Source organism: Physcomitrium patens, chromosome 10 (assembly GCF_059467195.1).
Source record: "Physcomitrium patens ecotype Gransden chromosome 10, ASM5946719v1, whole genome shotgun sequence".
Classification (NCBI taxonomy): domain Eukaryota; kingdom Viridiplantae; phylum Streptophyta; class Bryopsida; order Funariales; family Funariaceae; genus Physcomitrium; species Physcomitrium patens.
The window spans coordinates 11979885-11998012 of NC_143419.1; positions in this window are offsets into that span (position 1 = coordinate 11979885).

The window sequence follows — 18128 nt, forward strand, 5'->3', positions numbered from 1 at the left end:
TTTTTATATTCAATGCCAATCTTGTATTTTTGCTAAAGCAAGCTCAATTTTAAGAATTTTTTTAATAAAAGATATTTTTTTATTATAACTTTTATAGCTTAATTTCTTTTATTTTTAGAAATATTATCATATAAACAAAGATTGTTATACTCAATACATCAAGTGCTACAAACTAATCACAAAGTATGTAATCTAAACCAAATACAAATGTACAACCAATACACTCTCAAATGCCTCTCTTAGCTAAGTAAGAGTCCTTCTAGTCAATTAGGACTATAAAACATACATAGATGAAGATGAATGCTACAATGATGTTGTTGCCAAATTGAACTCATCCAAGCTGGCATTGTAGCAACTAGACTACCAAAAAGTGTGACAAAAATGGTAGAAGAAATCTTTTTTTCTTATCAATAGATGAGATATGACTAGAAGACTCTTATAACATAGACAAATCCAATCTATTGAAGAAAGAGTTAAAAGAAGTAGAGTCAAATATGCCATGTGCCACCCACAATGTCGTATGGCGTGATTTTCTATTTAGAAATATACTGGGTATTTGGTTGTAAAAAGTTTAACTTTAACTTATTGGCCAAGTTCCAATAAATGATATATCTTTATTATAAATGACAAATAAATATAATAATATCAAAAAGTATTTTACTAATAAAACTCTTTTTATATTTAATAAGCTTTGTATATAAGGCTTTTTAAAGCATCTAGAAATATCCTAACATTCTTTGCTATACCAGATCATAACTAATTATTTTCTAATAAGTTAGATTTCTAATAAATTCAAAAAAAATCTAAAATCTCCTTTCAAAAATTCATCTTTATGTCATAATTTTGTCATAGCTCCATATCTCCATCTTTCACATATAAATAAAGACTTGGCTCCCAAAATCTCCTTTACTTTGTATAAAATGCTCAAATTTTAACAAAATCCTAATAAAATATTTTTCTCCGACAAAAGATTTTTCTTCTCTAAATTTTAGAAATTCATATTTCTTGATTCAACTATTCAGTATTTTTTAAATTTCTAGATAATTTACACTTTATCTTTAAGCTTTACCACAAAAAAAATGAACAATAAATCTACTATAGATCGTTTGGCATCTTAGAAATCCTAGCAAGTGCTCTAAATCCTAATTTACAAGCACTTGAATATTATTTTCTTCATATCTCAAACATCCAAAATCCAAATGCCACAAAATTTGTGTATAAAGTTTATCAACATGATAATACACACTATAAAATATTTTGAGCCAAAATCTTAGCAAATTACTCAAGTTATACTTCAAAACACAACCATTAGTAAATCAGGTCACTATTGCCTTTAGATTGCAAGTGTTGACTTCAACTTCCTATATTTCATTCATCCCACCTTAGAGTTCATAAAATATTATATAAAAATTATAGTTAAGAAAGTTTTCTCTCTAACTCCACTTTCCAATTCTTCATTGCTTCCCATCTGCATGCATTATATCCAAAAGAATGACAGTAGGTACAAAATCAATACCTTAACTTTGAGTGCCTACATCTTTTTCATAAAAACTTCAAATAACTCAAAACTTTTACCAAAACCATAGCCAAAGTTCCAAACATCTTAATAATAGCTTCTTAAATTCAAATGCCTCCAAAAGAATAAACCTAATTCCTAATAAGGCCTTGGACAACCTCCTTGAAGTCTATTGGGTATGAATTTTGGCCAATAAGAATGGAAATTTTTATCATCTATCTCTATTCATCTATATAACTGGCATAACTACTCTTTTTTATACAAAATTTTTTCTCTAATCAATTTTTTTTAATAAATTTTACATAGTATGTATCTTAAATACCAAATAAAAGAAACAAATAAGATTTCAAGATTCACCAATGTCTAATAAAGGTGGCTCTAAATATATAAAAACTATTATCAATATAAAATCAATCTAAATAATAGCCTTTTAAACTAACCACTTCAAAATAGTAATCTAATTATATTTTGTAATCAACTAAAATTTAATAGCATGGCTCACACTACATTGAATAGTAAATTTATATATAAGATATATATGTGCATTATTTTCATATGGTAGCCAAACCACAACACAAAAACATTGTTGTGGGGTAACATGACTATATGGTGAAAAATAAAAATATGGATGTTATTATAGAAGAGCTTAGTAAACATATGTAGTAAAAAAATTAAAATAAATGATAGGAATGTAATAAAAAATTTAGTCTTAATGTTGCCTTTTAAAAAAATATTTTTTATTTACTTTGTAGGAGCATAAATGCCTCAAATCAAAGTAAATGAGATAAGCAAATAATATAGGCATCTTTAGAAAAAAGTTAACAATAGATTTAAGTAAAAATTACTTCAAATTATCAAAAATTGATAATTAGGGAGGACCAATTGTCAACCTAAATCAAAATCACACCGTGAGATACAAAATCACACACTTATAACAATTATAAGATTCTTTTATCAATTAAAGAGTGGAATTAGGGAGAAACTTGTGAAGAGATTTTTGAGAGTTGATTTCCTGTCATTTGGACTAATATTAAGATTTTGAAGGATTTTCAAAATTAATGTGTATCTAGTGTGTTTAGATTTTAAAAGATAAAAATAAGTTTATAAATTTGAAGATTTTTTGAGTTTCATAGTATATATAAAAATAAAAATTTAACAACTTGTTATAAATGTATGAAAAATTTGAGATCAATCAAGCAGTTAAATTGAAGAGTATGAGAATTTTTGTAGGTTATGATTTGAAATAATTGAAATTTAAGAACAATGAAGGATTTCACGATCTAGCAATATCTACTAATTTGATTGAAGTAAAGATTTGTGAGAGCAATTTAGCCTAAAATACCTTTAAAAAAATCAATATTTGGAGTAATTGAAGAATTCAAAAAAGAAAATTCTTTATTGAAAGATAAACATTCAAATTGGAGAAGGAAGGTGGCTAACAATTGAGAGGTTTTAAGAGCTTTTTTTGGAATTAGTAAGTCCAATTCTTCTCAAATTTTGTATGTTTGATAATTTCTTGATGATTGAAGTTTGGATGAAATTTTAGTTAAGATCAATGATTCAATTAATATTTATTGAGGTTTCAAAAAGCTATAATAATTAATTTGGATTTAATTAGAATTTTATTAGAATTTTATTAGGATCTGTTTAGAATTTAGAATTTGATTAGAATTTGGTTTAAAGCTAGGATTTAGGATTTAGAATTTTATTGGAATCCGGTCTAGGATTTGGTTAGGATATAAGATTTCATTAGGATTTCATTAGGATTTGATTTAAGATTTTATTAAGATCCATTAGGATTTAAATTATAATTTGATTATAATTTGATCTAAAATTTGATTAAGATTCATTAGAATTTTAATTGGAATTCAATTAAAATTTGGTTAAGATTTATTTAGAAAATATTTAAGATTTTTTATTTTATTATTTCTTTAGGATTTTTTATTTCTTTAAAAAATTATTTCTAATATTTTTAAATATTATCATTATTTCTTTAATTTTTTATTTTATATTTCTATAGAATTTTTTTATTATTTTTTTAAAAAATTAATTTATATTTTTTATATTTCTTTTGGAACTTTTATAAAATTTACTTCAAATTGGTTAAAATTTGATTAGGATTATTAAAGATTATTTAAAGTTTATTTATGATTCTATTAGATTTGATAGAATTATTGTTGTATTTCTACTTTTTTTTCTACAACTAGGTGCTTGATACATTCTCAAGTAAGAATATATATAACTTGATAACATTGGCATTAATCACACAAAATCATCGTCACAGCCTCTTTTTGTTCACTACATACAAAGCAAGGAAGATCAATTGACACAACTGCCAAATTAAGATGTATAGAATCATCAATAGGAAAATAACAAGGAATACAATTCTTTGAATGCTCTCAATATTTTTATCCATTGGTTAGTCCAAATTTCACCACTCAATGAAATTGATGCCACATAATAAGTTTAAGAGGTGGAATAGAAGAACTCTCAATTGAATAATTGCTAAGTTAATTTAAATCTTTGTATTTGCAATTGAATTAACTTTAAGCCTTCCAAGCAATGGCTATCAATATTAATAAAAAAAATTGATGAAATTTACTACGGTCTTCAAGGCTATTTGCATGATTTCCACTTAAATCTCAATGGTTTGTTCAAGGTCATTTATATGGTCCTTAACTACTAATTTTTATGTGATTATAAAAATTTAATTAATTAGAGTAAATAAATGATTAACTGGTTGAAACTTATTATTATTATTTATTAAATAACTGATGGTAAAAGTAATTGATCAAATTATTACCATTAATTCATAATTAAAAAAAATTAAGTTAAAATAAGAAATTAAAAGTTAAGTTAAAAATAAAATTTAAAATTTAAAATTTAAGTTAAAAGTAAAATTTTAAATTAAAATAAAGAAGACTAAGATTAAAAGTTAAAAATAAAATTTAAAAATAAAAGTTAAAAATAAAAGAAATAAGATTAAAAGTTAAAAGTTAAAATTTAAAATCTAAAATTTGAAATATGAAATTCATAAATTATTATAAAAATAAAAGTAAGAGTGGGATTAAAAAGAGATAAAAGCGAAGGTACATTGATAACGTCCAAGAATTGAGGGCATCAAATCCTTTCTACTCGAAACTTTTCCAAAAATCGTGATTAGCTCCAAATTCAATGATTTTTTTAGTTTTTTACAAAGTTGACTTAAAAGCACTCCTGCTCCGATAAATTTAAATTCAATCCAGTACATAAGCCGCGAGAAATGCTCCTTCAAAGTTGACTGATCAAGACTTCTATAGTAGGAAACCTCCCTCTACTTGTAAATTAACCAAAAATTCAATTTATTTTAAAACTTAATAAAATTTATGCCATTAGAGGGTCAGCTTGAGAATTTACTTACTTTTAAAATTTTATAATAATCCAATTAAGAAACAGTGAGAAATACCTTTCCAAAAATGGGTGATCTAAACTACCAAGACAACCGACTTCCATGCACTCAAAATTTTTGCTCTTACCTTAAATCATGCGATCCTTATTTTTTTGGAAAGCTAACACCAAAAGCTACAACCAAAAAGTATTTAATATTAAAATTCAAAAAATTAAATGATTGATTGAGAGAAATTTGAGGCTCTTGAAACCCTTGGAGTATTTGGAAAGCCAAGGGAGCTATCTATCACAATGAAGTATGTTTAAAAATCCAATGACCATCACTCACTACTCAAGATTCATGTTCACACAACCACAAAGTTCACAATGAGATTAAAAATCAAAAATAAAATTAAGAGTAGAGTTTAGAACCAAAATTTGGCATGGCTTTGTCCTTTACCAAAAGAGGAGAGAGAGAGGGCTTGGAGAACCAAGCTATTCTTATATAATTGAGTAGTGGCTTGTGGGAGGGTAGCCACATCTCTACCCTTGATCTCTAAGATTTCTAATGTAAATCTACATCCTTCATTCATCCAAGAGCCAATTTCGTTATTAAGGCTGATAGCTCTTGTAAGTCGTGAAGAAAGAACTTTTTGGTAAAGCTAACTTCAAAATTGTATTCAAAACACCTTTTTATGCTAAGATCGACTACTCACATATCTCAATCCATACTCAATTGCAATTTTTATGAAAGTTTTTACCTAGAAGGATCTTCGCAATTCTTGTAAAATTCTTCAAAATGAGAATTTATTTGCTCTACTTGTATTTTGAAGGAGAGGGTGTTGATCTTGTTTTCTTCACTCTACATGATGAATCCGGTGCCACCATTGTATTAAAAAAAATTCTATTAATTAGAAGAACTACTTTGCCACTTGAATTTGTTGAATTTGGAAGAAATTTCCAAACTATTATTACTAAATTTCACTAGATCTTTAGAAAATTATAATTCTAAGTCACTCTAAATCATATGAAATATTTGTAGGTGAATTCATAGGCTTTTAGTCAACCCTCATAGTAGTGACTAACAACCTCTAAATTATTAAAAATAACTAAGTTACTATTTTAATTTTCTATTTTTTTTACTTTGGTCCTAATTAATCTAACTCAAGGAATTAGGATATGATTTATACCATCAAAGATTGCAATCCTAAAAATTTATAAAGCAAAATTCTACTTATATCAATCATAATCTCACATGCCTAATTATCATAAAATAAAGAAATAACAAAAATTTAAATTTTGGAGCGTAATTGAGTGGTCACACCATCCTCACCTTTTAGCAAAATATAACTAGGTAATACATTCTTTACACATAGAATTGTATGCCATGTCTTAACATCAAGTATTATAGGTACTTTACGTTGCAAATATATATTATCCCCTTTGAAGAATCTCTGCAACTAAGGTTAATAAGTTTTATTATGAATGCAAGCATACTATAAAGTATTGTGATGTTGAGCAATAAATAACTTTTTCATAACAATAGGCTAGTTTATTTAAAGAACTCTACTTGATTATGTAATTATTAACTAATTTTAATTATAGATTTAGATGATTCAAAGATGCTTATCTATTAAAGAAATAATCTATAAAAATCCATGGTAACATTAAATTCCAATCACAATGATTGCTATGAAGTAATCTATACTTCTATTAACTATGCTTGACAATCTAAACAACTTATTCAACTAAGCCATTTACCTCAATATGATTTCAAGAGATAGTACAATGATATATTAATGCTTTATTATATAAAGCTTTAAATACTTTAAAGGAATTTCTTCCTTGATTTGTTAAGACTTTAATAAGTACTCTCAAATATTCTAGTATATTATTTAGAAAAGCCATAGCTACCAATTTTGAAGAAATTTGTAATAAAGTCAAAAATTTGTAATTGTAAAAAAACTAAATTTAAGGGGTACTTAATCATTCATGAGTTTTTGATTTAGTGAGAGAGAGTTAATCTTATAATTACTTAAAAAATTTATTTCATACAAACAAACACTACAATAAAATAAAATAGTGCACATATACAGTAATTAAACTTTGTGGCAAGAAATAATGTTTGATCTTAGTAAAAATATTAAAAAAGATCTAAAAAAATAAAATTACTAAATACCTTCAAAATAAATATTAGAATTTTTTCAATCTAAAAATTTAGAAATTGATATATTTATTAAAATCCTACTAAAATATATATATATATAAAAAAAAAAAAATGTGACCAAGTTTAATCTAAAAAATTCATAAGTTGGTTTTATAATAACAATAGAAATATTTTCATAAAACTTAGATTTTTATTTTTTTTTGAATATTTATAATATTAAAAATATTTATATCATATTTTATATTTTTTACTTATGTATAATAAAATTAAAAACTAAAAACTAATGATATATATAAATTATGATCCTTTATCAATATTATTTAATATTTTTTAGGTTTTTTTATATATACATAAAGACATTAAGATTTTTATTATTTTAAAATATACATGCATTTTAAAGTAAAATAATAATAAATAACAAAAAAATCAACAAGTAAAAAAAAATCAGTGATAAAGAGGATTGATACTAGTCACATTAGTACTTTAAATCAATATAAAATAATCAAATAGAAAGTAAACTCAAATATAGCAGGATGTACCAGATTGCACACAATATTACATTATGACAAATAATCACATTCTAAGGACAAATCCACATATAAAAAAACATTGCTATAACATAATCTCTTGCTATTGACAGTAATGTATATGTATATATATATATATATATATAGAGAGAGAGAGAGAGAGGCTTACCACACATTACTTTTTCTAACTTGAGATAGTTAAATTTAATAATTTGAACTACATTCAAAGTATATTTATATTAAAAGAAATAAAAACACGAGGCTCTATTCATACAAAAACTAATTTTTAGAGATAAAAAATCTATTAATAATACCATAAAGCATTATCTAATATTTTTGCTCTTCTTTACTTATTCTAAAATCAACCTTTAAGACATGCAAAAAAAATGACTTATCACTATTAGCAAAGACAAGCCCACAAACATACCAGTTATAAGATAAGATAAAATCTCATAATCACAACATAATAGATGCATACTAATTAATCTTACATCATCTTCTTATTTTGAAGTCAGCAACATTGACACAATGTAAATAATCCTTAAATGCAATATACTAAGTTATATTAAAATAGGCAAGTATTTTTGTAAAATAAATATAAAATCCAAATAACATATTGATGCTAAAAATTATCAGACACAATAAAGATATATAACTCATGCAACAAATAAAGAATTTAACCTCCTATATACATAAATCATTGATGCAAAAATTATTGTAAATATAAAAATAAAATTAAATATTACAATATTGAAATGAAAAATGAGACTATTAAATTATCTATCTTGTTCTAATTATATTAGCCAAATAACCAATCCTACACATTTTGATAAATAATAAAATTTCAATAATAAAATAATAAATTAAAATCTAAAAGAAGGTAGCAAGGATTATAAGTCTAGAAAAGAATCTTGCAAATGCAATAAAAAAGATTGAGATTTTTTATCAACAACATCTATCAAAATCAAGATAAAGAATAGCAAATCTTTGCTATAAAAGAAATAAGATCCAAGAAAGATAGCATTCTACCTTCTACTTTTGTTTGTAACTTTTGTATATTTGTCATGCTAATGAGATGGAGAACCAACAACCATCAAATTCAATTCAAAAGCTATTACTTATTGACTTACCAAATAAGACATTATAATTGTTACAATCTATAAGATAATGTAATAAAAATGAAGTTCCTCAAGAATGACATATCCTTCCTTGAATAAATGATGAAATACAATGTGTTTGATATCACTACCTTATAAGAAACTTTCAATGTTTGGTAAATCATTATGTTTGGCAAAATAATGTCACACATATATATACTTAATCTAATATTTATCTAAATGATTACGTATAAGAAAATAAAAATAAATTTATTTCATTATATTTTCTAGAAATGCTTCCTAAAAGCCTCATAGATGCTATTTTGATTTTATATGTCATTATAGTTGATTGACAGGTTACAAACTTGGTCAACAACTTAACTATGTGCTCGTAGCTTATGCAACAAGTTAACTATATGGCATACAATTAAAAAAATTGTCTTACAAGTTAAGATATGTGTCTTATAAAGTCAACATATTTTGGAGGTCTCACAGAACATCGCCATGTAGCTCATAATTAAGAGTATATATGGATGCAAGAGTAAAGCCTTCTTGACTCTTATCAATGCCTTTCTAGTTCTAAGTCTTGTTTCAAGACTTTCTAATCTTTTTGTCTTTTGCGATAGCAATTCTAGTTCAATATACTACCTTCTTAAGTGATTTATAAGTCTTTTTAAGAAATACAAGAGTGGATGTGATGGTGTCATGATGTAACATGACTAATAGATAAAAGAGTGTGGAAATTATTATAATGTACGAGATCTTAGTTCAAAGTATTAGAAAAAATTATCTTAAAAATATAGTTAATAGTAAAAAGGATAATAAAATTAAAAATAATCAATACAACTTTTTAAAAAGGTGACTTCTATTTACTTTGTAGGACCATAAATAAGGCAAAATAAAGTAGATTGGAAAAATTAATATTGTAGTCATCTTAAGAAAGAAGTTAAGAGTACATTCTAGCAAAATTTACTAAGAAAAACTAGGTATTGATACCTAGAGAGGGCAGGTTATGAACCAAGGACAAAATCAGACCCTGAGGCAAAAAACCAAGTCTTGACGACGACTTTGGAGTTCTTTTGCAAATCGAAGAGTGGCATTTAATAGCACACTAGATAAGATTTCTATAAGCATTAATTTAAGATGATTTGTAGTTTTTATGACTTTGTGAGAGCTTTACAAAGTCAAGATTGTTTTTGGATGACTTGGCGATTGTGAAATAAAATAGGATTTATGTTTCTAGTGATTTAAAGAATTTTGTAATAGATCTATAAGTGAAATTTTGTGGATTAATGGTCATAGGTGTGCTTAATATGTATTATGAATCTTAGCTCGATCTAATAGATGAATTAAGGATTATTGAGGTTTAAGTGAGTCAAGGTCTCAAGAAGTAGAATTTTAGGTCCAATGACGGTTTTTAAGATTTCTTGCAATTTATGTGAGAGAATATTAGATTTTTTTTTTATGTGTATGAGACAATTGACATCAATCAAATGGTAAAAAGAAGAAATATTTGCTCTAGGAGATTTGCATCAAGATTAGAAAAGGAGGCTAGCCATTACCCGAGCACGTTTTTGAGATTAACATCTATTTGGTACTATCGATTCTTTTCAAAAATTTTGATCTTATTTTCAACTTAATTTTTAAGAATTGAGAAAAAATTGAGTTAAGATCAACAGTTCATTCATTAGAAATTGACGTTTAATTCTAATCTAGAAATTACTAGGATTTGCTTAGGATTTGATTTAGAATAAAGGTTTATTTAGGATTTGATTTAAGGTTAGAATTTGGTTAGGATTTGGTTTAAGTTTAAAGATTAAAATTAGGATTTAGTTAGGATTTGATTAAGGATTAAGATTTGATTAGGAATTGATTAGAATTTGATTTATGATAAGGATTTGGTTTAGAATTTGAGATTTGGTTAAGATTTGATTTAGGATTAGGGTTAAAGATTTGGTCAGTATTTGATTAAGGGTTTAAGATTTAGTTTAGGATTTAAGGTATAGTTTGGAGTTTAAGGTTTGGTTAAGGTTTGATCAAGATTTTATTTAAGATTTAGTATTTTATTTAGTATTTAAAGTTAGATTAAGATTTAATCAAGATTTATTTTAGAATTAAGAGTTTTATTAGAGTTTATTTAAAATTTAAGATTTAGTTTATTTATGCCTCAAAGTTTAAATGAAGTTAGATTTCAACTAGGATTAAATTAAGAATGAAATTGAGATAGATTTGAGATATGTTTGTAATCATTCTACTATTTCATTAAGATTTCTTATTGTTTCATTGGAATTCTTTTGGAGATTTTTTGAATCTGAATAAAGCTTGTTTGGCATTATTAGTATTTTAAAAGAATTCGAATATTTTTGTGGTAATTTCTATTCTACCTTCCACAGTCAGGTGTCCAAAGTATTTTCAAGCAAGACTTCACGTATAACGACAAGGGCTACTCACATATAAGTCAGTAATTACTTATATAAATAGGTAGAAGTAAATAGAAGTAGATAAAATTAAGTTGATTCCATGATATCTTCTACAAAACCTTCTTAGAATCTTCATAGACGCTGCTTTGACTTTATAGGTGTCTTTAATTGACCTTTTGGATTAGAAACATAGTCAACAAGTTGATCATATGCCACACATGTTGTTGGCTTGAAGACTAAGCTAATTATATGGCCCACACATAATAAAACTTACCTTGTAAGTCAAGGCTTGTGTCATACAAAGTAAACACATATTAATCGTCTTTTGGAACATCATCATGTAGCTCTTGGTTAGATAATAAATATAGAGACAAGAATGAAGCCCTCTTCACTCTTGTCAATTCCTTTCTTATTTTTAATCTAATTTCAAGAGTCTCAAGTTTTCTTCTCTTTTGGAAATAAGCCATTCTAATTTCTTTTTAATATACGTACTTCCTTATTTTTATTTTGTTACTCTTTTTTTGACATGGGTTTCATTAGTTGATGTACATCTTTTAGTTCATGACCTTGACAAATAGACAAGAATACACTTACAATATCAAAGCTTTATCTTGTCTTGATTAAGAGTGGATTACCTCATTTTCATGATAAGAAATAAAGAATTACCTTCTTTTAAACTGATATTGTTCTTAGTATTTTCTTTGTCCTCAAGTATTTTTTTCTATTTGTCTTAATTGGTATTAGATATTTTTTTGAGTGTTATTATGGCAGAGCTTGTTGAAATGAAGAATGTAATGTTACATATACAAGAACAATTATAGGAGTTGATGCTTGCAATGCATCAACTTAGCTTACTACTATAAGGATCAATGAGAATAGTAGGAAGTGAAGATATAAAGATGATTAGAGCTACTTCAATATCTGTACCAAATCATATTCCTCCATCCATGATGGAACATTCATCAAATATTAAAACACCAAAAGTTGCTTTGCCCAAGAAGTTTGATGGTACAAGATCCAAATTTTGAAGATTTATCAATCAAGTACAACTTGTGATTGGACTTTAACCTCAAAACTATCCAACTCTAAGATCACAAGTTAAATTCATTGGTACACTTTTTTCAAATTTAGTACCATTGTGATTTTCATCTTTTTTTAAATAACGAGATCTAATATTGGATAATCTCAAGGTATTTTTGATAGAATTTCATTCCATGTATGGAAAATATGATGCAACTCGTGTTGCAACCAACAAGATCTGTATTTTACAACAAGATAATCAATCTATAACATTATATGCTTCATAATTTTGACTACTTGTAACTGATATCAAGTTAGATGATGTTGTACTTATTAGCCAATTTCTCTATGGATTCCAATATGAAGTAAAGAAATTGATGCTCAACATACTTAATCCTTAAACATTCAATCAAACAATAGACTTTGTTATAAAATACGACAATTGATTTTTTGAATTTTGATCTGAGAGTCACACAAATGGGCCTCAATGTTACTATAATTTGATGGAAATACCAACATCTTTTCAACACATACATTCAAAAGTAGAGGATATGCAAATTGATGCAGTACATTTTAAACCTCATATTGAGCAAAAAAAGACTCATCGCCATCAAGAAGGATTATGCTTATATTATAGAGAATCTAAACACATTGCTCAACATTATCCAAAGAAGCAACAAAACCACAAAATAAAAAATACAACTGTCAAAAAAGACAATGTGTCAAAAAACAAATTTGTCCAGTTATAAAAAGAACCATACAGCTAGAATCTTGTACAATTTCTAATGAAGGTCCTATCCTCTCTTCAAAATCTTCTCCTTGGTTTATAATAGATGTGAGTTTAGGACCTAATAATTATAAAGCCTCCACCTTGATAGATTTAGGAGCCTCAACTTGTTTCTAAGACGTAAAATTTATTAAAAATCATAAAATATCGTTAGTACAAAAAACTAAACTTTTTCATGTAGAAGTCATAGATAGTCGTCCGTTATCTTCTAAAGATGTTATTCATAAAACACTTCCTATAGATGTAGCAATAAATGGTCATAGTAGTTGCATAATCTTTAATATAATTAAATCTCCTTCTGATCTAGTCATTTTAGGTTTATCAAGGTTAAAAAAGTATAATCCTTATATAGATTGGAATTCTTGTATCCTTGGCTTCTCTTAAAGCATAATTAAGAGTAAAATTAATCCAATAAAAAGTCGTAAGTCTAATACAATTAAACTTATGTTTGTAAGAGCAAGACCTTTTTTGTATGTTGCAAAAGAAGGATCACCTTGTGTCATTTATGCCACACCTATTTCTAATGATGCAAAGTCTTCAAGTGGCATTCCAAGCCAATATTAAGAGTTTCAAGATTTATTTGAGAGTAAGAATGTAGATACTCTTCTAGAATATCATCCCTATGACTGCTTAATTGACCTTCAAGAAAGAGCACAACTACCATTTGGACCAATCTATAGTTTATCACAAAATGAATTAGTTAAACTCAAGGAATATATTGAAGAAAATCTGGCCAAGAATTTCATATGCCATTCCAAATCGCCAGTAAGAACTTCAATCTTATTTGTGAAGAAGAAAGATGGATCATTGCAGATATGTGTTGATTATCAAAGACTCAATAAGATCACGATCAAGAATAGGTACCTTCTACCTTTAATATCCAGACTTCTTGATCAACTAAATCAAGCTAAGATCTACACAAAAATAGATCTATGGAGAGCATGCAATCTAGTACGTATTAAAGAAAGAGATGAATGGAAGACTGCATTTTGAACTAGATATGGATATTTTGAATACAACGTCATGCCTTTTGGACTTACAAATACACCAACAGATTTTCAACATCTAATGAATGATATTTTTTGAGAGTTTTTAGATGATTTATTACTTGTTATCTAAATAACATCTTGATCTATTCTAAGAACACAGATGAATATGAATTTCATGTTTGTCGTGAGTTACAAAAATTAAGATATGTAAGACTCTATACTTTCAAGATTCTAAAAGTGGATATAAAACTATCTTTGGCATTCCATCCTCAAACTGATGGACAAACGGTGCATGTTAATCAAGTTTTGGAACAATATTTAAGATGCATCATTAATTACCAACAAGATTATTGGACAATTCTTTTGCCATTGGCACAATTTGCTTATAATAATATGGTACATTCTTTTACAAAACAAACACCTTTCTTTGCTAATTATGGTTACCATCCACAACTTGATACTTTTGACTTTTTAAAAGTTGATAATCTTACTACAAAAGATTTGGCGATTCATTTATTAGAGCTACATGCAACGATGAAGGCACAGTTAAAAGAGGCTCAAGAACAACAAAAGATCAATGCGGATGTCTATCGAAAGGAACAACCATCATTCCTCTTCGGTGATAAGGTATGGCTACTTCATCGCAATATCAAGACCACTCGTCCTTGTGACAAATTGGACTATCAAAGACTTAGACCATTTTCTATTTCTGTACAAATCAATCCAGTTGCATATCGTTTACATCTACCGGAGTCAATGAAAATCTATATAGTATTCCACATGTCTCTTCTTGAACCATACAAGATAGTGGATATACCAAGAAGACGATAAGCTCCACCTCCTCCTATAGAAGTGGACAATAATAAAGAGTTTAAAGTAGAAGAAGTTTTAGATTCAAGGCGATGCCAAAATAAATTTGAATAACTTGTCCATTGGTGTGGATATGATATTAGTGAACCCACATGGAAGCCAATAAAGAATCGTGCAAATGCAACAAAGGCGGTGGAGGCTTTTAATCGATGACATCCATCAAAATCAAGATGAAAATCTTCTTTATAAAAGAAACAATGTCTAGGCAAGATAACCTTCTACTTTCAATCCTTGTTCGTAGCTTCTTTACAGTAGTGGCGCTTTGGAGATGGAGAACCAACAACTAACGAATTTGATTCAAGAACCTTCATTTGTTGATCTACCATACGAGACATTACGATTGTCACAACCTTCAAGACGACGCAATCGAGGTTAAAATGTTCAAGAATGACATGTTCTTCTTCGAATAGATGGTGAGATACAACACGTTTGGTATCACGACATGGGAAGGATCTCTCGATGTTTGGTGATTTTTCTAGAGGTAGGAACAACTCTTGATGGTGTTTCAAATGTTCTATTCGTAGGAAGTTATGAAGGCCTCAACAATGATCAAATAACTAGGTGATCTTTCTGTCCTAATATGGGATACTATCGATGGTTGAGAGGCCCTATTCATCATCTTCGAAAAGAACAAAGATCATAGTATGTGACAAATATAATTTGTCACATCATAGATTTTGTCAACATATGATGGCCGCTCCTCGTGGAACACATCCCTAGAAGGTGAGGTAATATCATGGACATACTCATATAAGCTGTAATTACATATACAAATAGGTGGAAGTAAGTAAAACTAGATAAAAGTAAGTTATTTCTATAGTATTTAATAAGAAAGCTTCCTAGAAGCTTCATAGTCGTTGCTTTGACTTCATAGGTGTCTTTAATTGACTTTTTGGATTAAAAATGTGGTCAACAAGTTAGCCATGTACCACACATGTTGTTAGCTTGAAGATCAAGCTAACTATGTGGCCCACACGTAGAAAAACTAGCCTTATAAAACTAGGCATGTGTCCTACAAAGTCAATACATATTGGAGGTCCTATAGAACGTCGCCTCGTAGCCTCTCGTTAGATAGTATATATAGAAAAAAGAGTGAAGCTTTCTTCACTCTTGTCAACTCTTTTCTTGCTTCCAGTCTAGTTTCAAGGGACTTTAGTTTTCTTGTCTTTTGGTAATTCTAGTTTCTCTTTCAATATACATACTTATTTATTTATATTTTGTTACCTTTCCTTTAGTAAAGGATCACTTGTGCGAATTGATTTTTCATCGAATTCTTGTCTTGAATAAGAAGATGCTTCTAATCTAATCACCATATATACGAATCACAAGAATCTCGAGTACTTCATATCAACACGTGTTTTAAATCGTCGCCAAGCCCGTTGGAGCATGTCTTTATTAAGATTTGATTACAAGAACACATATCGATCCAAAAAATAACAAGATTTATCAGATGCCTTTATTACACATTCTTATCTTGCACCAAAAGAAGAAGATGCAACCTTTGATCAATAAAGAACAATTCTTTTGAAGTCACAACATTTTCATCTTTGAGTTATAAAAGCAACATTGACTATTGATTACATCCTTGTGAAACAAATCCAATCAAGTATGTCTTTTGATCCTCTTATTCACAATATCAAGAATCTTTTTTCTAAGTCCTAAGATACTTCTAAGTTTGAGTTTAAAAAAAATCTACTCTATATCAAAGGTCAATTATATGTTCGAAAAGAAGAATCATAATTACATGTTTTTCAAGCACGTCATGACTTTCCAACAACATGACATTTTGGATACAACAAGACTTTTGAACTTATATCTAGAGATTTTTGGTGGCTACAAATGTAAAAAGATATAAAAGACTTTGTTCGGTCATGTGACGTTTGTTCAAGATCAAAAATTCCTCGTCATCAACCTTACAAATTTCTTCAATTATTATCCATTCCAAAACAATCATGGTCTTCTGTTTTTATGGATTTCATCATGAATCTTCTAATCTTAGGTTCTTATGACTCTATATTCATGATAGTAGATCATTTTACCAAGTTGGTACATTTTGCACTATGTACAAAATCTATCATAGTTGAAGAAATAACTAAACTCTTTCTTGACAACATCTATCACTATCAAAGATTATCTAAGGATATTATATCTAATAAGAAAACTCAATTTGTATCAAGGTTTTGGCACATTCTTTTCAAGATTCTAAAAATAGATATAAAACTATCTTTGACATTCCATCCTCAAACTGATGGACAAATAGAGCATGTTAATCAAGTCTTGGAGTAGTATTTAAGATGTACCATCAACTACCAACAAGATGATTGAACAATTCTTTTGCCATTGGCAGAGTGTGCTTATAATAACACTATATATTCTTCTATAAAACAAACACCTTTTTTTGTCAATTATGGTTATTATCCACGACTTGAGGCTTTTGACTTTTCAAAAGCTAATAATCTTGTGGTAGAGGATTTGGCAAATCATTTGTTAGAGCTATATGCAACAATGAAGGCGTAGTTCAAAAAAACTCAAGAACAACAAAAGATCAATGCGGATGTCCATCGAAAGGAACATCTACCATTCCACATAGGTGACAAGGTTGATTACTTTGTTGCAATATCAAGACCACTTGTCCTTGTGACAAGTTGGACTATCATAGGCTTAGATCATTTTCTATTTCTACACAAATCAATCCAGTTGCATATCATTTACATCTACTTGAATTAATGAAAATCCATCCAATATTTCACATGTCTTTTCTTGAACTATACAAGACAATGGACATACCAAGAAAAAGACAAGAACTACATCTTCCTATGGAAGTGGACAATAATGAAGAATTTGAAGTGGAAGAAGTCTTAGATTCAAAACAGTGCCAAAATAAGTTAGAATATGTTGTTCATTAGCACAGATACAATATTAATAAATGCACATAGAAGCCAACAAACAATCTTACAAATACAATAAAGAAAGTGGAGGCTTTTCATCGACGACATCCATTAAAATCAAGATGAAGATATTTCCTATAAAAGAAATAAGATCTAGGCAAGATAACATTCTACTTTTAATCCTTGTTTGTAGCTTCTTTGTATTTGTGGCAATAAAGAGATGGAAAACCAACAACCAATGGATTCGATTGAAGAGCCTTCATTTGCTGACTTGTCAGACAAGACATTGGGGTTGTCACAACCTTTTAGACGATGCAATCGAGATGAAGATCCTCAAGAATGTCATAAACTCTTTCAAATAGATGGCAAGATACAACACGTTTGGTATCACGACCTTGGAAGAGACTCCTAATATTTGGTAATTTTATTAGAAGTAGGAATAACTCCTGATGGTGTTCCAAATGTTTTATTTAAAAGAAGT